The sequence below is a fragment of the Lichenostomus cassidix genome, chromosome 6 (genome assembly GCF_008360975.1).
Source record: "Lichenostomus cassidix isolate B80296 chromosome 6, HeHo_3.0, whole genome shotgun sequence".
In the NCBI taxonomy this organism is placed as follows: Eukaryota; Metazoa; Chordata; class Aves; order Passeriformes; family Meliphagidae; genus Lichenostomus; species Lichenostomus cassidix.
Window position 1 is genome coordinate 331,363 of NC_139487.1, and position 24,311 is coordinate 355,673.

General features: G+C 41.5%; 1 protein-coding gene and 1 long non-coding RNA gene across 3 annotated transcripts in view; both read right to left on the reverse strand.

Moving 5' to 3' along the window:
- Positions 1-24,311, reverse strand: part of INPP5A (inositol polyphosphate-5-phosphatase A) — a 173,747-nt gene that overhangs the window by 94,274 nt on the left and 55,162 nt on the right. The window lies entirely within an intron of this gene.
- On the reverse strand, positions 13,233-19,664 carry LOC146435017 (uncharacterized). The gene is made up of 3 exons (XR_014853112.1): positions 15,391-19,664; positions 15,185-15,251; positions 13,233-15,035 (listed from the first exon to the last, which is right to left on the reverse strand). It is a non-coding gene; the product is annotated as an uncharacterized LOC146435017 (long non-coding RNA).

Consider the following 24,311-nt stretch of genomic DNA (forward strand, 5'->3'; position numbering starts at 1 on the left):
ACCACTGCTGAGGATGCACCCAGGGCTTCCAAGCCAGCGCAAAACACCCTGCTCAGAATATTCACCAGCTCCTCAGGATGAGAAGGGATAGAAAGTCTAACTGTGTGCACAGCAGAGGATAAGCATAAGTTCTCTTCAAAAGATAAACAGGCAAATGCTCACAATTATTTCAGTGCTGAGCCTTAAGGAGAGCCAGAAATATTCCCCAAGCAGTTAAAAATTCTTGACAAGCTCAAAAAATTATCCAAAGATCCAGATTTATCCTGTGGATAGTGGCAACCATTCCTGAATGTCAAGAAACAGAATTCAAGTCTCGAGTGGCAGAAGGTAACATGCAAGTGCAGAATATTATTTTTCATCTATATTCTATATTCTATTTCCCATTTATTTTTGCAGCCAGGCCAGCTGGCAGGAAGAGCAGTGTCAGTGAAACCTCGTCCTGCTGCAGACAGTGCTGCCACTCCCACTGTCATAGCCTCCCCACAGTGTCACACAGCACAGGGTTTGCCCTCAACAGCGCTACTACAACTGGGACCCAACTTGGATGGCTTCTGAGCAGACGGAAAGACTGCCAGATGTTTAACACTTTACCACAGTTTTCTTCCAGTAAAAAAAAAAAACAGGCACTTTATCTTGGGGGAAACTGGTAAGCTGTGCAACTCCCACCACATGGAGCTGACGCTAAATAATTTTATTTTTGAAAACTTTAAATCAATACAGTATTTCATTGATATATTCTTACATAATACACTCAAGATGACAAATTCAATTTGATGAGGAGGCACTAATGCCCATTTCATTTAGCATTACACAAGTCATCTACAAATAGGAAAGTACCATGTGGTAAAAGGTTGTATTTAGCGTGTCACAGTCACTGGTGGTTGTTGTGTATCTCAGAGAACCTTTGTAGTTGCCTCAAAATAAGAGATGATTGATTTACAAAGTACCAAATTTCAAATTTCATATTCTAGAACTAAACATCAAATAATTGGACAAAGCTGTCCCCTTGTCTGACCCATCACAATCAAGCCCCTTTCAAGGTTGACTGCCTGCATAAGAAATATGTGCATAATTTCATTTTGTCTCCTGTCCAACATTCAATGTTAGAAGTTAATTAAATTGCTTGTCCATTGTATTCATCCACTTACAAAGTTAATGATATTCTGTTCCTGAATTAAAGAGAATTTTATAAAGCCTGCACTATGGAACCTGGCATGCTGTACACCGAGGAGCTGAACCCTGTCATGGTTCCTGATTGCAGCTCTCCTAATTAGGAAACAAAATGAATGTTTCTGTGTCTGCCAGTGAAGAGGACAAGTCATTCCAACAGTGAAGGTAAATGCTCCATACAATAGCAACTTAATAATATCTCATGTTTGACTATAATAAATTCTGCAGGATTAATAAACCTGTTAAAATTTTAAATTACCATAACAAAGATGAACTGCAGCAGAACAAGGCAGCCTCAAAAGAGGGGCACAGGTTTGAGGGACAGAAGAGCTTCTTGCAAGGGCATCAACCTCAAGGACACTGAAATCATAATTTCTCATTCTTGCACAGATGAAGGAAAACACAATGCTATGGGAATCTGCTGGAGGAGCTGGGATTAATAATTTCCATTGTACCCCTCTGGTGCTTTTGGCTTAGCTACACTGATCTGGTGCCTCTGCAGGAGTCTTCCTGAGCAGCCAGACAGCCAGAAACACAACACAGCTGCAAATGCAGTACCTGCAATGGCAACCCTGCTGTCTGGGAATGCTGCTGGTGACAGCACTGACACCATCCCCAGCCAAAGCCAGAATCCAGTCCAGCACAAAGCTACAGGCCACGGGAGAAAAAATAACCACGAGGTCGACTAGAACCCCTCAGGACACTGCCCTGCACAAAGTCCTGTTCTAGTATACTCTTTTCCATACTCAGAACGAAGGTGCCTTCCAAGGCTGGTTTCCTTGGAAACTCCTCAGTCCTTGCTCTGAGCAACCTGAACTGCCCTGCTTTTGGCAGGGCATTGGAACTGGATGGTCCCTTCCAACCCAAACTGTTCTGGAATTCTGTGACTCTGCCTGGTGCTGCCCAGATGTCAGCAGTGCTGGAGCCCAGAGTGCCCAGCCAGCAGCCCAGGGCTCGCTCTGCTCCTGGGATGAGGCTGAGCAGGGTCTGATGGTGTGGCTCTGTGAGTAACAAATAGAACGAGAATTGCCCATATTTGAAAAGAAATCGCTACTAACATTTTCCAATTTAATAAAAAATATTTTACAGTAAAGACCAGGAAGTCTCTCTCCTAGTTTTTCTTTGCCTTTTATTTAATGCTGTTGATACAGAGACTTTGTGTCAAACACTGGACATGTCACTGGACTGACTGAGCAAACAAAACTGACCCAGTGCAGTGACTACACTGCCTTGCTCTATATGCTGCCATTTCAGCTAGAGACAAACATGCAGACTATATACTTTTAAAAATTATTATTATTGCTAATAAGGAGCCAAACCTGATATTTCCTAACCGACTTCACTGAAATGAAGAGCAACGTGATTTATGTGGCTAGATATTTTAAGCCCTTGTGCCCTTTGCACCAGTTGCTGCACTGATTCCATAAAGGAATAGTGACATAAACCAAAGCATCAATAGTACAATTTAAGCTTACTCTGTCCCAGTTCAGTAAAAATACTGAAAACTGAGTTACAAAAATCCTAAAAAAAATTTCAGTGTATGCAAACTAAAAATAAAAGCATATATGAAAACATGTGCAGCATGTTTGTTTTAGCAAACGTAAGAAAACATCAGGATTACTGACGAGAAACTAATTTTCCGGAACTATACAGACTAATTTGATTACGCAGAGTAACCGAATGCATGATGCCGTTTTGCATTTCTTCATGTACACTTCAGAGCAATACTCTATCACAATTAACTTTAAATTATACTCAGCATTTTCTTCAAGTTGTATTTCCAAAATAAAGCTCCAAGGACCAATCCCAAAGATGTATTTCAACTAACGTAACTTTTGTGAACTGAAATTCATTAAATGTTATTGGCAAATCAATAAGGACATAAAGATGTAAAGCCTCTCCTTATGAAATAAACCAAATTATTCTCTTCTAATCTAAATACCCAGTTAAGTCAATTGATAATTAAATCACATGGAAAACCTGCCTTGTTATTAAAATCTCTTCAGATGTCCATGCAAGTTGGAGTATGTACATATAGAATACATATTATTTACATTTATACCTTTCAAAACTTTTCAATTTCAATTAAAAGCCTGTAGTTTTTATTGGGAATCACATTACATGCATGATAGAGATAAGTTAATTAAAGGACAATCAGTTCTAAGAGATGGCCAACAATGAACCTAACCAGTTTACAAATTACCTACTGTCATTCAACCAGAGTATGCAAGTCTGTGGACAATTACAAAAAAGCTTTAATTGATTTTTAAAATTCCAATAATATAGTACATTTTGTACATGCATAAGTACTTTGCTTCGGCTGCAATTTTTAGCATTAGAGGAACTGCTGGGACCACCACTGCAAACTCCTGGCACAGTGCAGAGCCTGGATTTAAAGCTCAGAGCAATGCTGACACTCCCTGTGTACCCCAAACCATCCATGCCTGCATCTCAACTTGAACAAACACCCAGTGTACGTGGTGTAATGGTTTAAGGTAGTAATATTTTAAAGGAACACATTCCCAACTAATTACAGTTAGAAGGAATTTAGCACACTCACTTGAAGTTTGTCACAGAAAGGCAGGTTCCACTGCTCTGATGACAGACAAGAACATCATTCTCTGAAAATTCTGGCAATCCAGCTGAACTGCTCAAAAACAAACTAGAACCTGTCACTCTCTGACTCACTTGTAATACAGCAAACAGGATGCTTTAATGCTCTTTTGTCGTAACATCCTACAATGTCTGAATGAAGAAAAGGTTTGCTGTGGCCTGTTTCTACTGCCTGCTCCTCGTTTCACTGCGGAGAGGTCTGACAAGTCCCAAAGCACCAGCTATGAGAAGCAGAGACAAGCAAAGGTTGGGCCCCCAGCTAAGGCATCTTCTCACTGTGGAGATCCCAAAGCTAGGGCATTATGCTAGGAACAGAAACTCCAGAGATTCTGTGGTTGCACATAGGACACTTGCTAATGTGCAGGGAACTCACTTTGTGAGGCTGCCTCTGTATGACACACATCACATAAACAGGGAGCAGGAAGCAAATGCTGGCTCACTCCTCCTGATCTGCTTATCCTGGTGAGAGCCTGGAGATGAACAGGGCACAAAGGTGGATGTGCCAAAGGATATCTGCCAGCTGCCCAGGCACACCAGCTTGGATTTATCCTAAAGCAGAAATCCCCTTTGTAAGGGGAACTTGGAAGAATTGCCACCCTCCCTGCTGCAGAAGCTCATTCCACAAACTAAACATCACAAACGATTTAGGAAGAGCCTGCTAGAAATACGTTTAACATATTTTTCTTGGAACTGTAATTCATCATTTCCATTAATGCTTTACCTTTGGAAGTCTCACATGAAACGTCAGCTGTTGAACTGTCACAAGGGAATTCAAAGTGTTGAACTAGAAACAACAATACAACTGTGCTCAAAGGCTTTACCAGCTTCAGGTGGGGGCCTGGCTTACAAAAGCAGCATTTCAATACTCATGCCTGACTTTTCAAAAACAAATTCAAAAAGAAAATCAAAACCAAAGGACTCTATAGAGCATATGAAAAGCGAGTTAAGATTCCTTCATTTACTAGTCCTGTCACCACTGCCTTGCTCAAACCCTGTTTTTTGCCTTGCTAACATCATTATATTACCATTATTTTCTAGTTTTGAGCTAGTAAAGCTCAATGGTAAAGAAAGTATATTTTGAGCATTTCAAGAACAGCAGAGCATCATAACGTACTTCATGAAGCTGATTCATCAATAACAAAAAGTCCAAAAATAAAGCTCATGGCTCTGTAACATGCTTCTTGATCACATGGAATTTGATAAAAGAGAGCATGGGTGATGAGGACTAGAGGCCTCCAAACTTGCAGCTGAGGCCTGACTTTACTGCAGTTTCCAAGGGCATTAGCTGCGGATCTGTTAGTGCTCAGGATGATGCCAATGTTGCTGTGTGAGCTGCAGTGACAGCGCCAAGCAGAGCACCACGAGCTCAGAGATGACTCAACAACAGCCCAACAGATGGAGGCATCGCTCAGCCAGCCTGGAACTATGGAGGGGATCAAGAGCCCCACTCTGAATTACTGCACTCCTGGTCAATTAGAGCACAAATGAATGAAAACAAATTTCCATTTTTAAACTGGAATATGTTTTCTTACAGAAAACAGCTGAATTAAAAGGCCTAAAAAAAAGGCTCTTTCAAAGGAGTGCAAGGTATCAGTCAGTTCTGTTAGCATACCTGCAAGAAGGGCTTTTTGTCCTACAGGCTCATATCTGGATTACCAAGCAGCCACCATCTGAAAGAACTGTTTCAGTAACAGTGAAAGTGACAAAGAAAACCTCTACATTGATAGAACTAGTAATTCGAATTTTATTTTAAAACTGAGAAGACAAAAATAGTCTGTGTAAATCATACAAGTTGTCTCTTCATGTCACTTTTATGATGGATATTAATCTTAGTTTCTAGACAGAACTGCTGTCTGATGTAACCACGCTTATTGACTTAATGGGAAGAAATTTATATTAGTCTAGGAAGCTGTGATGAATGCAGTCTTAAAGTTCAATGACTCAAACACTTAGTAACCTCAAACATTGACCCAGGTAGACAGAAACTTAAATCTTAATCCTGGAGCTAAGTTTATGCTTCATTCACATTTTATTGTCAAGACACGTTGAGTGTTTGTGTGTTTTTACATCTCTCAATACACATATGTGTGTATACACAGAATACATGTAGTCAGGCTTTGTGTTCCACTGCCCTCTTTGCCCAGCTCTGCAGATGCAGCTCCTCCCAGCAGGAGCACCAAAGCACATCTTACCCACAGTCTGGCTCTGCTGTGCAGTGACTGACCCTATCCTCAAACACTTTCAGTTCTTCTGGACTTAGGGCTAAGATCTGATAAACAGCCTTCACTCCTAAAAATGTTAAAGTACATGTGTTCAGTGAAAAGAAACATTCCTTTAATAGGGATCAGATGACATCACTGCAGCAAAACTTGTTCAGCTGCTGGGATGTCACCGATTTAATGCAGCAAACAGCTTATGGATCACAAATGTGAATTATCACACAACTGAAAACCTGTAATACAGATTCTTGCAAAGAACAAGGCTCAGGCTTTTCTGTAATTTTGTTTGGTTTAGAAAATAAGACAAAAATTAAAACAAACACTTAATATCTTATGGCTCATGCATTCAAAACTGGAGATCCCTGATGTGAAATAATACCTAAAATATATGAGAGATTTTAACATACATGGACACCAGATGCTTGATTTGTCACAGGAACTGTAGTGAAAATACCCCAATTCCACCCCCCGCTATCTGAATTTAGAAGACAGCAGTTAACCAAATTATAAAATACATTTTTATAGCAACACCCATTCCATACGTCAGGAGATATTCCCAGAGGGATGTGTCCTGAAACACTGGAGATAACGACATGCACCAAAGACAACCTACATGGGGCCTTCGTGAGAAGATGGAGCATGGAAATAGGAATGTTCCAAGTCAGAAGGAACAAGGCAACCTAGTTTAATCTGATTATTCTGAGGTTGAGGCAACATATTAATCAAGTGGACAAAACAATTCTATTAATGACATTCAAAAGGTACAGTACGATAATCAATCATTTACTATATTGCAAATGATAAAACAAGCATCCAGAAGGGTTATGCTAATTACATGTTTCAAGTCAAATGAACCCATTCCATGCTTTGTCTTGTTTAGACAAATAGAGCATTCTTGCCATTTAATTATATTTCAGATGTCTATACCAGTGTCTGCAGCAATACATTAGCCTACAAAGAACTGCAGATAGACTGTTCCCTCCGTACCAGGAACACAAGTTCGGCAGAGCTGCGCAGCTCAGCCAGGCATGGCAGGACACACGGACACTTGGACACTCAGACATGTGGATACTCGGACATGTGGACTCACGGACACATGGACAGTTGGACATTTGGACATGTGGACACACGGACACAGCAGGGAAGCACTGCAGAGCTCTCAGCAGGCACCCCGAAGGGAAGGTGCATTTGGCTGTTCATGCTGGGGCAGCTGTGTGCCTGAACATCCTCCTCCTCCTCCTCAGCCACACACTGCCCTTCCTTCCCAATTGCCTTTGCTTCCACTCAGCAGCCTGAGCCCTTCCAGCTGTGCTGCACTTCACCACAGCACATCCTTCCTCCTGTGCAGTGCAGGATTCAGCACTTCAGTCTTCAATGGAACAGCAACATTTTAAAATAAAAACTTTTAAACAAAAACTAATAAACCTATAAAATCAGCCAAACCCACTAAGAACTGAGAGCAAACAAGTATGTTCCTAGGTCTGTAATTAAAAAAGCCCAAACCCAAGGATATTCCCCCAAATCCCAACCAAAACATCCTTTCTGACAGAAAAATGGGTAAATACAAATTTTCATTAGTTTTCAAAAGAAGAGTGTTTTTAAAAAAAACCAAGCACAAATCATTCCTGTGTGTTTTGGAATCCTAACCCCATGCCTTTTTCTGTCTAGCAACAGATTACATTTTTATTCAAAGCATTTTCCTGTCAAAGTGAAAAAAACTTAAGCAGTAAGAAAATTCAGCTTCCCACATTGCATCACCTTCGTCCCTTTAAAGGATCAATCCCTTGGTTACATGCAAGAGAAATAACCTCCTAAGGAAGCTACACTAACAAGTCCACAGATGCTATTGACTTCAATGGACTTCCTCAGGAATTTACATATTTACCAAATGAAAAAAATTTAACACCTGGAGTCAACAGGGCTGATCTGGTCATACTGTTCTCCTAACTAAGAAAAAAATCCATTTTGAGAAAGAAGACAGTTGATTTTGAATTGCAACGACTCTAAGTAACCTGACTCATCCAGTACCCTGCATTATTACACTGCTGGTTATGGTTTTCCATGGCAAAAAAAAAAAAAAAAAGTAAGGCATAAAGAAAACTAGCCTACTAGCTCAGGATAGGGAAAAAAATAACTTGCTGCTACATATAAAAACACAAAATCGATTTTGTGCAATTTAGTATCCACATTTAATTTTGAATTTTTAAACTATAAATTATCAAAACAGTAATACTTGTTTAACAACATTTCAAACAACTTACCAGATAAACCTGAATCACTGAAATGAAATTTTTAGCCTTAAAGTATTCCATATCTATCTGCTTGGTCTTTTAAAGCATGATTCCTACCAGAGTGGTAACATTTTTAGGTTGGAGATTTTACAAGGATTAGTCATAATTTTTGCTATTATATGCTGTATAATCACCCATGTAAACTCATGTCAGCTTGCCCTAAATTAACTTTAATTCAGGTTTGCCAAAGAAGAAAATCAGCCTGTAACTAAATGAGGTCAAGGACTTTGAGGATCTCATCAAGTCCCACAATACCTGGATCTCTTTATGAAGTCCATCTGCTCATCATGAGTCACGCAAATGGGTGCCAGTATGGATGGCAGATTAAATAACTCTGTTTAATATTAGTCAGAAATAAGAAACAATAACTAATATTTGTAAAAAGTTACACCTGAAATATTCCACTCTGTCTTATGTTAAATGTACTTAGCAGAAAGGTCAGAGCTCCTGAATTTGCTAGATAAATAAATGTTGGTGAGGTGGATGAATCACTGGAGAATTGGTGCATGGCAGCGAATGAATAACCTGCAAATGCTTCCCAAACCCCATTATTTCCCTTTTTCCAGTAGGCCAAAGATTCATGTCCCTGCATGCCGCCAGTTCATTACGGAGAAATATCATTCCTCTCCTGGCACTCTCTGGGCGGCCTCTCAGCCCCACGAGGACCCTTTAATGTTTAATTCCCCATCATCTGCTCCAGTGAACAGCTTAATCTCTGCTTGTATGATCAATACTATATCAGTGTAAATTAAAATGACAATTTTAAAGTAATTAAGCCTGTTAATGCTCGATTCAAATGTCATTATTTGCACAAGGGATTGAGGAGAAATTACATCGTGTCCAGGGTGACAGGAAAATGTTTGAGCCTTCTCAATCCTGTTGCCGCTGTGCCACTGGAGGCTTTAGCAAAGCAGATTAACTTCTAGCTCCCACTGCCAGGATACCTATCCAATTTCAAAAGAGGATAACACAATTTGATAAATTTAATTCCAGCTACAAACTCAATTATTGTGATAATGGATGAAAACTGGGAGGAGACACTAAACAAGACTCACATAAAAAATACACTTAACTTCAGAATGAGATACAACAGTAATTGTTTTATTTGATTTGCTCTATCCCTTTTGAAAACCCTTTAAATAATTGTGATTGTTAGAAGAATGGCCAGCATTTATTAAATAGCATGAGCTCTGAGATCAAAGTGGCTGCAGTTTAAAGGATTTTGGTCACAATGGAAATGTTTGCTATCCTTCGTTGTACAGCTACATTTATTAGACAAGTAAAATTATATCATTACAGTATTGGATCTCATAAATAGATCTATAAAACTCAACTACGCTAAGATGAAATCTCAGCCCATTCTATGTGCTGGCCTTTCCAGACCCTACCTTGACAGCCTGTAGTCATTTATTATTTCAAAAAGAGATTTTAATAGTAGAAAACCCTAAACTTTATGAGACAGCCACAGGAGAGGGTTTGGATTTCAAGTCTGACCAGCTGAAAGTGTAGCCGAGCTATTGTTACCTGAACTCATCTTTAACCTCAGGAAACAGAAAGCCACAGCAATTTAGGCAAAACACCGGACAGAGACATCAATATTTTATATTTTGAAGCAGAAAGCAAAAGCGAAACACTGAATGTCATGGATTTAACTCAATGGTAAGGAAATGTCAAAAACCTCTTATGCAAAGGGAAGTTTCAACAGTACAATATTCCTACTGCAAAGGTACCACCAGCCTCAGAGGTCCATCAGCATTCCTGTCACTGGATATTGTTTAATAAATTCAGTTTATCTGACCGTTTGCATTTCCCGAAGTTCCCTGAAATAATTATATTGAATTTTTATTAGTGCACATGAAACATTTTTGGCCTTCACTTCTTTGAATAATAAATGGCATATATTAAAGTGCCTTACAGGTCTAATAACTTGCATCAGATCCATGTAGGCCTGTCTTATTAACTTTTAGTTTAAATTACAGCAGGATTCATCAATCAGTGTTTCTAAAAAGCAGACTGCACATTGCCACAGACTCTCAAGAAAAATGGATCGCAGGACAATTAAAACATCTACTGTGTCTGAAGTATTTAATCAGAAAATCTATCAACCCACAGATTTTCTTAGATGAACTATCTAAAGAAGAACCCTGAAAGGGTAACCAAAGACTATTAAAAGTTTTTCACAAGAACAAAGAAAATGAAAATAAATAACTGAGCTTTAAAATCAAGCTTAAGTTTTTAAATTAAATTCATTAACTCAAGCACAAACATAATTCTGAAATTAAAATTAAGTCAAGCTGATGGAATAGTGTGTGGTAGGCTTGGTGTTCCATCACTCAGTCCTGAGTGCCTTTTGATGTAATGAAAAAGATCTTTCTCCTGCAGGAATAGTAGGAGATTCAAAACTCGGAAGACAACATTTAGAGCTAGGAGACTACTGGAATGCTATCGCAATTTAATTACATTTTGCTCTGATAATGATGAAATCTTTAAATTATAAAGCTTCTACACCAAAACAGAACCAAACTTCTATCTTTAAAAAAATAGATCAGAAAGCACATCAAATGAGTGAGGCCACTGTTACTCTTGGATTCCCCAATACCTTCAAACACTGCTTTACTCTTTGTCTTCTCACATCATTGACAGGCCTGAAGATTTGCCATAACCTATGAAAGCAGGGATGTGTTAGGCAGGGGTACTCTTCTTCAAGAAACTTGAAAGAGGAAATTAAACAGACATCTTTTGGAGGATTTTAAAAATTAAATTAGGACACATAAAGTAACACTGTTTTCACACCACAGTGAAATTATCACCACTAACAATTTTATGCAGTATCTCCACTGACAGCTTGAAATATTTCCCATGTTATGCAGAATCAAAAATTAATCCAGACATGGGTCCACATATGGATTCTACAGCTAGCTGGTTGAATTCATATAACATACATTAAACAGGAGTAACATGCTAAGAGTATTGAATGAGTCATTTCTCCTCAAACACCTAGCTCTCTCCCTCTCTGCAAGGCAGGGCAGGGAGCATGGTTTGGCAAGGGTATGGATGAGGACAGCTGCCTAACCACACTGCTCAGAGCACAGCTCATTGCCTACTGGCTGGAAGAAAGAAAAATACAACTTTTAAATTAGTGCCTGAATAGATTATTAGAATGTTTTCCTTTGTACCTCACCTAAAACCTGTACATGTGCTACTACAGCTTTCCTGGCTTGAATTACCAGTAGGGCGTGTTAATGGACATCCCACCATATGGAGCAATATATTAATTGTTTTTCTATGTACAATAATAGCTCCATTTATCATGCACATGTTGACCCATGTTGGCTTTGCAAAGCTTAATAATCACTGATCTCACTGCCTGAAGAAGGAAGGAAGCGTCAGTAAAATTTCTCCAAGTGACAGATTCATTCAGAATTATTAAACATACCTTTGCTGTTGAAGATGGAAAAAATGTTCAACCTCACTTTGCTTTTCAAATTGCACTGCCAAGCTTTTAAAGAAATAACATGGGTCAGTGGAAACAAACCCAACATTACTGGGAGTCCATCAGATTTATTTATCCTCATCACTGTTATGTTTGAAAATAGCTCTTCCTTTAAATACTATATCTAGTATGAGCTGATTCTTTTCTCCTAGGCTTTTATTAACCTGTGAGAAGACAAGGAAAACTATGTGCATCAACAGATTAATAATCTAGCCTGATCTTCATTCCTCCTATGCCTATTTGCTTCATACAGTAATGAGGGACTTCATCTGGTTGATGGAGAGTCTTTGTCCTATGCTGGCAGCTCCACAAGAAGCTGTTTGCATCAGGAAGCTGTCTTGGGCAAAGTGAACACAAATAAACCCTTTTTGGTGGGGCAGCAGATGGCCATGTTAGACTCAAACACCGTGGGTCCAGCCACTTCAGCAGAACCCATCCAAACACCTAAAGGACAGGAGCCCTTTATAAAAATTACTAAGACTTTCCTACAGTTTTATAAAAGAGAGCTTGATGAATTCTCTGAGCACAGGTGACAGTTGTTCAATTGTAGGAGTCTCAGACCATGGAGTGAAGAGGCTCCCAGGTGCCAGGAGACTTCCCAGTCCCCCAGCATGAGACATGAGTGCCTGTATGGAGCAGGATGCTGCACAGAACCACAAATCTGAATTCCGAATTGGCCATGGTGACTCTTTGGCTCTTTTTCAGTTCACTGCTTCAGTGTGCTTCTGCCAGAAAATGCTAGCAAGCCTTTAAGGTCTTTAAGAGCTTAACAAATTTTCAGTCTGCTCCTATAGATTTCGTGCAGAATATTTGTTTCTTACACGTGGTACCATGACACAGCACTCAGTCATATTTGTCTTTTGCACTGATATATGGTCCAACTACAATACGCTTGGCCAAACCTTTGCCAGTCTGTCAGTTACAAATTTTTCTTGCTCTTTAGGAAAGTCTAGTGACAAGTGATTGAATTAAAAGACAATGTGGGCATTACACTGATCTTAACTTAAATGGACAAACTAAACACAACCAGAAATACCTAAACAGCTGCTGACTTTATTTTTAATATCACAACCAGGGGAAGTTTGCTAAGGACAACATGAGGTGACCAAGGTACAAGCAGTGCAGCAGCTGAGGATGCTCCTGCCACATGATCTCTTAACCCAGCCAGGCATGGGTATTATGATGATGTTCAAAGTTCTCCTTTTTGCCAATGAAATAAAAACATATTTGAAAATAGAGACAAATACCCAAATACATAGTGGGACTGGACTCTCTTTAATTTCCAAAGTAAAACAGAACTTAATATTGCTTTCCCACTTGGAAATATCCCTAAATAGGAAAGGAAAAAAGTTTAAGTGCTGCTAGACATAGCTGTCAAAGATGCCTACAGAACAAAGACTGCAAAGCTATGAAGGAGGAAGACAACATTTAAAGACTGTTAGGTATTCTGTCTTGCTTTCCATCTCTGTGTTGCTGCATGTGAATCTATAGTTTTTTGCTATTTTCCTGGTTCCTTGGCCTATGTGTCCCTGAAAATAAACACAGGATTTTTGCTATTTAGCACACACAAAGAAAAGAGTATCAGGTTTACAAACTGCAGTAACAACACTCACATTAGTAAAAAATCTTGTTTTGTTTTTGTTTTTTTTTCCCTTTGCCCTCACCACAAGTGATCTGAAAGGACCTGAAACATACTGCCAGATTTCCCAGGACACAGGGAACCACCCATGAGCTAGTGATATCTACAGACTCCTCCGTGGAAACCTTAGAGCCCTGGGACCACACTTATGTGCCATGTCACAGGAATACCAAAGAACAGATGCAGGTTTAAAAAAGAAACAGTATGAACTCCAGCAATTTTAATCAAACTCCTGCACATTAACAAGGGCAAACCTGGCTGATGAAAAGCAGTCATGGAGGAAAAGGGACAATGACCAAAACTTCCATCGGCACTATCAACTACGGAGATCAGTTTTATCCCTCTTAATTGATCACATTTTCTTGAATTAGACAGAATAAACACACAAATTTAACTTTATTTGAACTGTTAGGCCCTGGCTAGTAAGTCCAGAAAAGGCACACTGCAAAAAGGGAACTTCCACCCATGGAAACATGCAAGGTGAGAACAGTGACTTGGGACAGCTGGGGTGCAGTGAAGGCTCTGCAGGACAGACTGAACTGCTTAGGAGTCTTTTTTAACACTGACCAAACTCTTCTCTGTGTCCATGGACAAGCCCCTCCCATGCCCAATGCAGCTCTCCTTTCCTGCTACCATTCAGCACTGAGCCAGCACTCTGCCATCGCTGAACAGCAGCCAGAGAACAGCAACATCCATAGACCTGTTCAGAAAAACATTTCGGTATCTAAAACTCAGCTGGCTGCTTTTTAAGAGAAAGCGACTTTTTAAAAATGCAGGTGACTGCATTTTACCCTTTCGACTAGCCAGAAAGATCTAAATACCTCCACCCCCAGAGTTCACAACGCTGCAGAGTCAGGGCCCAAACAAGTCCCAGTTAAAGAGCTCATTACGCTGCTGCATACCTATTGCCGGTCGGATGTAAAATGAAGTTAAACCAATGAAGCAAATATAATCCATTTAATGCTTATGCTCTGTGATGCATTTCTGTGGGGTTTCTATTGTTGTTGTTACAGTGCTTCTGTTCATTCTTATGCTTTAGTGGTTCAAGTGCAATTTATCAGCCTGGAGTGGAAAATACCTGGCACCTACTTAAAATGCATGGAGCTAGCAATAAAATTAACCTTGTGGCAATTGTTTTCCCACATGTTTGATAGACCAATGTCAGCTCATCTGTTAGAAGGAAATAAAAAAGTCAAGCCTAAATGTACAAAAAATTATGATGGAAGCCTTAAATAAAGCAAGGGTAATGCAAGTTTATTGAGTCAAAAATCAATCAATCAATGACCGAGTGGATTAGGAGCACCTCATAAGCCCCAAAGAAATAATTTGCCCAAACACTGAGATTTAACGGTAGAGGACCAAATTCCAACACTTTTAGGAAGTAAGTAATGAAAAATCAATTTGAAAGGAAAAACAGATCAAGAACCCTGGATTCTGACATCCCGACACATTTATTGCTGAATACCATTTCTTGGCTGACCCGAAAACTTCGGAAGGTGTTTATTTACTTTCAACACCTTCCAGAGATCAATATTTTTAATTTGGATCCGAGTTATTATTTTTCACATCACAGCATCGGGGAGTGGAGTAAAGTGGCTCATATTTTAGTGCTAAAAAGATCGATATGACAGTTTCACCTTCACTGCAGCCCCCCGCAGCCACACGGGTGCACATCATCACGTCCCGCAGGGGGGTGCAGTGCCGCGGCACGGGGAGCAGGTCATCACCCAGCCCCAGCTCCAGACAGCCCATGATTTACCTGGTCATGAAGGGCCTGGTGCCCTTAGAAAACCAATCTTGCTTCTCCCACTTTATCAGGCCTGTCTCTTACCCGGTGTACGGGAAGGGGGAGGGGGCAGGATGAGAGAGAAGGGGAAGAGAGGGAGGGCAGGAGCAGAGCAGAAGACAATCAGTTTCACAAAGCGGATTACGTCCCTCATCGTAAATGCATCCATTCGTTTTTACCTTCCTTGAACCAGGGCACATCTGTAATCGATAATTAATTTTCCATAAATTTCAAAATATTGTTCTGGTGGCTGGAAGAAATCGAGTGCACAGGGGAAAGCAGGAGGCAGGATCCCTGTGGCATGAGGCGTTGCTCGTGGGCTCCGGTGGCTCCATCGATCGATCAGGGCTGGGGAGGCAGGCGGGGAGAGCCACAGACCCAGCGGTGGGCAGTGCCTGACATCTCCTTCCCTGCCTGGTGCCATTCAGGATACACTGCTGCTCCCAGAGCCAAAGCCATCAGCACATACTGCCCACACACTGACTGACACACCTGACCCCTCCAGCCTGAATCTGGTGCCTCCTCTCCACTGTGACATACCAGCTTTTATTTACAGTCTTGGGGCTCCAAACCCTCTTTACACAGTGGCATCGTTGTTCCAGGGTAAGAGACCGAGATGCTACACAAACAGTAAGACAGCGCTTCAGAAAAGGGAAGGCTATTTTTAAACGCTGAGAAGAGCATTCACTGCAGGTTTTACTGTACACAAGTCAGTGACATGAAGGTCAGGGACGGGATGTGTGTAGCACAAGGATAGGCCTGTGGGACTTGTGTCTGGCAGGGCTTGGAAGACTCAAGCTTACTTGGGCATGCATGCACTGCACAGGTAATTGCTGCAGGCTGACTACACTGTCTGGACAGACCAAGTAACTCTCATGGTCACAGAAGCACAATTCAAACCCAAGCACTAATCGCACATCCCTGAGAGATTTTGTAACAAAACGGTGATGTCCAGACCCAAGAAGTCATTGGTGATAGCATAACATAGTTGTTACTTGTCATTTAGTGCAGTAACCAGTTCCTCAGAAGCACAGCTCACTTGAAACCAGGTATCAAAATGAGAAAAGCATCTACCAGTAAGTAGCATTTATGGGGAAATCTCACACTTTCTTCTTAGCGTGTCTTAGAAAACAAGTGGCAGAGACAAGGAGGAAATGTGTCTCTGCAGACAGGCTGCTCCAAGGAACACATTATTTTCTCAGCATAATTAATAGCTCACACTCTTAAAAAAATTGCCTTCATGAAGTCCTATGCTTGGAAGAGTGATAAATGACAGTCATCCTCCTGGGGTGTGTTCCAGAATACTAACTGAAAAGTAAATGCAGGACTATTTCTCCAGATTATGTATCCGAGCTAAAGGGCATATTAAAGAAGCAGCTTTATTTAATGGCATTAACTGAAAGCCAGCAGCTTCTGGCTTACTGACAGCAGCACTGCAAAGTCAGGCTAAGGAGACTTCTTTGGACTCACAGGGACATGCACAGCACCCAAACACACTGTCCCTCTGATGCGCCTCTTCTGTATGGAGAGGGACTGATACCCACTGCGAAATTCAAGTCAGGAAGTTCTTCTAGATTCAAGAATGAGAGCTGTGGAGATCTGCAGTGACTCACAAATGATCCAAATGTGTGGATGGTCACCTGTGCTTCTGTGACACAGCCCTTGGATTTCACTGCAGAGCACCTAACTTCCCAATTAAACCTTGCAACTCAGTAAAAATTCTTAGTTTGTTGATCTCTGTCATTCAAAGGCATCCAGGCTGAGAAATTACATTTTTTACTCTTATGTTAGTATCAGATCAAAAAGTAAACAATAAAACCTGGCTGTGACTAGCCCTAGGATCCTGGTGCTCCGAGGGGCTATTTGGAAGCCTGGCAGAAAACAAGTTTGTGAGTTGGTATCTCACCTGGGAGAAAGGCTGAAAACTGAGGACATGTTCAAGGCCCCTGGAAAAACATCTGTCACTGGATGTGCTTTGAGGGAGACACACACCTTGGATAATGCTCCCCACACTTTTCCACTGCACCATCCTTGCTAAGGAGCACATCCTTCCAGCTCAGCCAGTAGACATGGCATTATACTGGCCTATTAATACCCACTGCATCTCTGAAGAAGATTTACGAACACTCTGCAAGTGGCATTTTGTTGGCCCACGGTTAAAGGCAAAAAAAATGAAGCAGAGCTCTGGTGCACCAGAAATCCTAAGGAATACCTGCCAAGTGACTGTGGCTAGCACAGACCTTTCCTGTGAGAATTCTTTCTCTCTTCTTCCTGTGTTTTTATAAACAAAGATAAAGTTTGGATGTTATTAAAACAGTTTTTCAAGTTATGGACAGTTCAGGCCTGGCCAATCAAGCCTAGGGGGAGGTTTCGAACTGACCAACCTGAGTGACCTTTGAAAAGTCTACATAAATTGGAATTAAATAATAAAATCTTCTTCTTGATGCCACACTTTGAACCTGGACTTCTTTTCTCTGCTAGCGGCTCAACAGTGACAAGTGACTGTCTCCAGTTTCACAACCTGGTTTAGCACTGGTTCATTGAAGTTTATTTAAGTTTGTGTTTTCCAAGTTTTCTAATTTTTTTAGCTCAGATTTTTCTCATTCTTTCAAGCCCATTGAAAATTTTATTTTTTTGTTCTTCAAAAAATCATTTCCATATACAGAAGAATAACCCTTGTCCACATGGAGAAATTATCAGTCAATAAGAATTTAGAGCAAAGCAGCTGTTCTGCACTTCCACAGAAGACAGCAGCCTCCAAATTATATTTTCGTTCCTTCCTTTGCCATTTATCTCTGAGGCCTCTGGCACACAGGCAAGTGCTCTTCCACTACCGCCCAAAAGCTGAATGGATGTAGCCCCAGAAAGGAGTCCTTGATATGCCTAGAGGGGGAGTCCAGAGAAATCACACCCCTCAAGTGAAGGTCCAGAGTGTGTGCAGCAGATAAGCTCTGGTTCAGCCTAAGAGTCCCAATGCAGAGATTTACACCCTGTTCTTAGGGAAGTAAGCAGAAGGTGGATGGTATACAGCAAAGTTACTGTCACTGATAAGCAATGCTAACTCCAGTTTTAAAAGCCATTAGCACTCCAGCAATATTTAAGTTCTGAGGCAGGCAATGGAAAATATGGTAAAGCAACATCTGAAATAGAGGTACATAACTTCCCCTCTCTGTCAACCAATCTTGAACTGTAGCTCTACATTGTACTAAGATTTTTCTGCTGTTCTTGAGGGAAATGTTGTGAGGAAGCTTTAAAACAACCTGATGTTACAACAACTGTTATTTAAAAGACAATTTGCATAAGAGCAGACTGTAAGGAACAGCAACATTTAAATGTGGGATTTATAACCGCAGCTGCTTTCACAAGGAAATGAGTCAATACAGAAATACTCCATCTTTTTTGGAGACCTTTTCAGGAATGCAAGGCATATAAGACTGCAGCCTTCCCAGCCTGGGTTTAGTAAGCCATTACTGTAATTAGCTGAGGGAGACAAAAGTTCTTGCAAAATGAGTTAGAGGGTTTTGTGTTTTGTTGCGCGTTTTTGGTATTTGTGTGTGTAAGTTGATTTGATTGGGTTTTTTAGATTAAAGTTATGATTTACTTTGTTGTCTTCCACCCTCCAGGGTCCATATATCTCCTGATCATTAGGACTTTGTTCCCAGCATTCTCACACATTACCCACCCATGCAGATTTCCTTTCTTTACATGATTCCTTACTCTGTAGTCCAAACCCCTCAAACTGCTGTAATGTAAGTCTTCAAACCATCAGCTATGAATTTTATTATGAGGGCCACCCTAATTCTGGCCCAGTTTCTGGGTAGCCCTATTTGCCATAATTTCCATGACAGCAAGCCATACCCACAAGCATGCACTGTCCCAGCCTGCTTCCAGTGGCATGGACCAGCTCACCACTGGCACATCTGCTGACTTTCACAGACACATTAAAGATCAGTCCTAACACAGTACAAGAAAGATTTCCACCTTCCACGGTATTTATACCATCTATGTTCCCTCTTAGACAAGCTGACGCCCTTTCCTGTCCCAACCAAAACTTTGCTCTTTTACTGACCTTGTTACTTGGAAGAAAATGAATCTACTTTTCAGATGCCAATTCCTAATTGTAGCACAATTTTCCTATGCTTATGCCTACACCTTATGTTTACAAAACAGGTGTAAGAGAAACCCTCTAGTTTGAGAGCAAAGAACATGGATCTCTCAGCACCCTTGGACAGTAACAGCTTTTAGTAAAGAAAAACATGCCTCCTTGTGAGAGTGGGGGCCTTTTCCAAATGTCAGGATAAATGCTTCTCCACTACACCTAAAAGATGAAAGATGTACAGTCTGAATAGTCAGACTGGAAGGACACCAGAGACCACCAGTCGCACAAGCACATCCAAACACCGCGGGCAAACCTGCTCTCCCCAACAGCCAAGAGCACTTCCATGTCACCCCTGGCAGGACACAGGAACTGGGAAATGTTTGTGGGTAATCCCAAAGTAATGCTCATCATTCCAAGAACCAATGTTCAGGGTGATTTTATTTCATTCTGAAATCAGATTTTACATTTTTCTCCAACGACATATTCTGTTTGCCTGGAAAAAGTGGAACAGAATGAAACCAACCCAAACTCCTTTACACTTTGATATGCACAACCAAAAGAGGGAAACATAACAATCCTTCCCTTCCCAACTGCAACTGCAATCACCCACCTCTGGAGACCTGGTATTTATCCTATTTATTTGAAAAAAAATACCATGATCAGTAGCTTTTGTTTTGCTACATTTATGTTAATAAATTACTGCAAAAATGGCAATCTGTGTTCAAGGTAAATGTCAGAATTGAGACACAAAGCTATTCCTGTACAGTGAGCCACTCAGCAAACAGCAATATCTGGAATTGTTCGGACACAGGCAGAGTCTCAGCCAGAATTCATGAGAAAAAATCACTAAATTTGTCAAAATGACTAAACCCCACATTTCCACCTTTTCCTCTTTTGTTTCACACACTTTGCATGTCAGACAAATTATCAGGAAAATACTCCTTGTTTGACATTTCATTGCCTAATGCTTTACTGGTGCAGTAAAACAAGACAACTGCTGAAATTATAGGAAAATAAATTTGTAATTTCTTCCTCATTTAGCCATTTTTGAAGCTTGTGTATAGGAAAGTCATTAATGTTATGTCCTCCTATCGACGTTCCAAGCCTTTCAAGGGATAACTAATGTTTTTTCTATACTCTTCCATGTGGCCAGTTAAATTAGACACATTATTTCTGTGCTGTTAGGGAACACTGATCAATAGATACTTGGAAAGCCCTATAAAACGAAGTGGAAACACTTCCTCAGTGTCAGAGGGCTCTAGTTTGGGTCTGTAGGCTGCAAACATTGCTAAATGTAGCAGAGCAGTGACAGTGTGTCTGAGGCATTTCAACACTTGCTTCCATACCTCCAGACACTTGCAGCTCTTGAAGGCACCACAGGCTGTTTGCTGGGCCTTTGTCACCCCAAGGCTTCTCTCCTTGGGAATGGCTCTACTGCTGAAATCCATCGGCCTCCAGCAGCAGAGCCTGCAGGCTTCAGCTCAGCTCAGCACCACTCAAAAGCTGTGCAGAATCTTACTCACCATTTTTCCCTTAGAAACTGGGATGTTCAATGTCTTTCACGGCAACAGCCATATCCTGAGATCAGGTGACATAACACAACTCCACCTTTTGCTCCTGTTAGGTTATTTTTTTTTTGCTCCATTTAGTTTTTACTTAATTTTGAAAGAACAGGTGCATTCCTAGCCTTTCTGCGCTGTCTGACAGGTGAGCTGTGTGGTGAAACCCAACTGCCACAGGATGTTCACAGCCTAGGAGTGAGCAGCCTCATGGATTGCTTTCTTTTTGGCTACAAATGCTGCATTATAACATTATTTCAAACACTAATAAACTCATTAATTTCTATCAGTAAACACCATATATGTGATTTTTCCACAGTCACACGGATCTTATTTAAGAATTAATTCAGTGCCTCAGACAAACACATTAGCAAGCGCCTTAGGCAGTGTTTTATAATTTCTTAAGCAATTAATTTCATATTTTCCAACATCACATCTTTTCTTGAAAACCAGAGCTGCTCCAAATCAAACATTTTATCACACAAACCAAGCTCCTCACATGCATTACCTGAAAAAAGTTGTTAATAACATGAAGGCTCTTTTTAAGCAACGTGTAACTGGCCCCGCCCTTCACCCTACCATGCGTAAATGCAAACAAGATTTCTGACTGCCCATACCCTTAGCTTTTTTTTTTTTTTCTGTGAAAAGACAAAACTTGGGAACTAGGTCTCCAAATTTCTAAAGAGGACCCATGAGGGGCTTTGCAAACTTCAATTTAAAGCATTTCCTGTGTTGTGTCAGATCCTCAATTACTTCAGCAGATAACACTGTTTTCCATCACCATTCCTCCTGTTCTGCTAAATCCACAACATCCTCCTGAGCACTCAGCAAACCTTTATGCAAAATGCCCCTGAGCCCTCAGCCCTTGTGAGGAGCCTGGTTGGCTGGGGGGCAGTGGGCAGCGAGGGGCTGGAGAATGACCCAAAGCCACAGCCCCAACGAGTGCTGGGGACAATGGCAGGGCTGCTGAGCACTGCCCCACAGCCCAAGGAGAAGGCTGGGGGGATCCCTGTGTCTTGGGAGGGAAGGGTTTGATCCGAGTGGATACACTCCACAACACTTCACTGTCCAACATGTGCTCCCCAGATGTGCTGAATGGCATGTACCAAAACACTCAGTGAGCAGCTGCCTGCAGGGCAGAGACCACTCATGGATGAGCTGCTGGAAACAGACACCAAGCAAACCTCTGCTCTCCTTCCTGCTTTGGGAAGCTCCCTTGCCCCGTCCCAGCCTGGCCTGGCAATGTTTACAGCAAACACGGGTGGGGAATCACAGCCCCCATGTCCCCAGCGCCATCAGGGAGCCAAGGCCACTGAGCTCCGAGCACACAGCGAGGCAGTGCCAGCGGCTCTGGTGTGCTGCTGCTCTGCTGCTCCCAGCGTAACATGGTGCAGGTCCTGGGGACAGGCAGAGGCACACGGCGTGCAGTAACGTCACTCCCTGAATTCAGGGAGCAGATGGATGCCACAATCAAAGCCACAAGCCTTGTGCCCATACCGGGACAGCCTTTACGCCGCACAGCCTGCTCCCACCTCCCCTGACAAGGAAATTTCCTTCCTTTTCCCTACAGAAGATTTCCTATGCTCTTGGACTGCAAAGACACTGTATCAAAATAAAAGGCCTGAAAACAAGATTTTCATTCCATTCATAGGAAGTGAAAATTTCCACTAGGCATGGTTTCCCTCAAAATTCTTTACTGTTTGAATGGAACAAATTTATATATCAAACAGAATTATTCTTTAAGAGCATATTAAGAAAATAAACTTCAGTATTACATACTATAAAAAAGGGAAAAAACTAAATAAAAATGGAGAAGTTTCATGCAAAAAGCAGGCAGCAAGTCTTAAGCTGCCAAGGACTCCAAGTTAAAGCCTTGAAAATGCATCGGCAATATCACTGGACTGTCAAAAAAAGAGTTGTCAAACAAATGGCATATGATTGAGAAGATTTACTGTTTGAAGTATGTGTTGAGCCAACCAATAACTCTTTCCATAAACCTTTGGTTAAATTACTTTAAGAACATACAGTAATTAAATATGCAACAAGGCAGAAGCAAACAAAAATGCCACCTGCATCGAAAGGTGAGCAGCTCTCCCATGTCGCAGCATCGCAGCCCTTGGCAGTGCCACAGGGCACCCACTGCGGCCGGCCTCCCGCAGCTGCTCCTCCCCGGCTGGACGCTCCCCCAGCCCGGCTATAGCTGTTCCTCCCCGGCTGGACGCTCCCCCAGCCCGGCCGGACGCTCCCCCAGCCCGGCCGGAGCTGTTCCTGCCCGGCTGGACGCTCCCCTAGCCTGGCTATAGCTGTTCCTCCCGGGCTGGACGCTCCCCCAGCCCAGCTATAGCTGTTCCTCCCCGGCTGGACGCTCCCCCAGCCCGGCCGGAGCTGTTTCTCCCCGGCTGGACGCTCCCCCAGCCCGGCTGGAGCTGCTTCTCCCCTGCTGGACGCTCCCCCAGCCCAGCTATAGCTGTTCCTCCCCGGCTGGACGCTCCCCCAGCCCGACCGCGCGGCTTCCAGAGCTGTCTGTGTGCGGCGAGCTCAGCCACGGACCTGCCAGCCCCAGCACGGTCTGCCAGAAAGGACAGCCAGGCTTTGGTTTAGCCTCAACTCTCCAGCAGTGAAGAGAACTCTTTTTTTTTAACCTTCAAAAGCTTAGAAATAGTTGATTACTTGTGTTCAGACATGACAGTCTAGAATTTAATTTCAAGTATTTCAGCTGATTTTCAGATGGATGTATTCCTACAAAACTAGGTTATAATTATTCTTTGCAAATAATCTTTTTTTCCCCCCCTAACCATGTAGTCTGATGCATAATTTCAGGATGAAATTCTGAATATAAAATCCACAGCTCATAGAAAATTAATTTCTATTTAGAAATTCCATAGCTGATACAAAACAGTGTAACGATTCTGTGGATAAAGACACCACTTTATCACCAATTTCCTCAGCACCAGCACATCTGTAAACAACAGAGATGGACCCATAGCTGTATTACTGGGCTACTGATCTGTGAAATCCCTCACTGTTTTGTAATTATTCCTCATGTTCCAATTATATAGAAGTGTCAGAAAACAGGTGGAAGATAAGCCATGCCCTCCCAGCAAAAACTCTGTTGATGTATTACGAGATTTCTTTCAAAAATGCTAGAAAAAAACCAACTCAAAACCAGAGAAAGGTTTTGTTGTGGCAATACCTTTCAGATCCCATTTCCCACCCAGAAGAGATTGGAAGCTATTACCTGACAGACAACTTGGTTCCCTAAGAAATTAAATGGGAGATTTCATTTCAGGTGGTTGTAAATACATGTCCATGCCACAGAATGACAATACTTCTAGAACCATTTTTCCAGGATTTTGTCAGAAGCTGTAGGATTAACTTTGACATTCACCAGCTTCCTTCACAAACTCATTTTTGTTCAATTAAAAGATAGAAGCTAATGAAG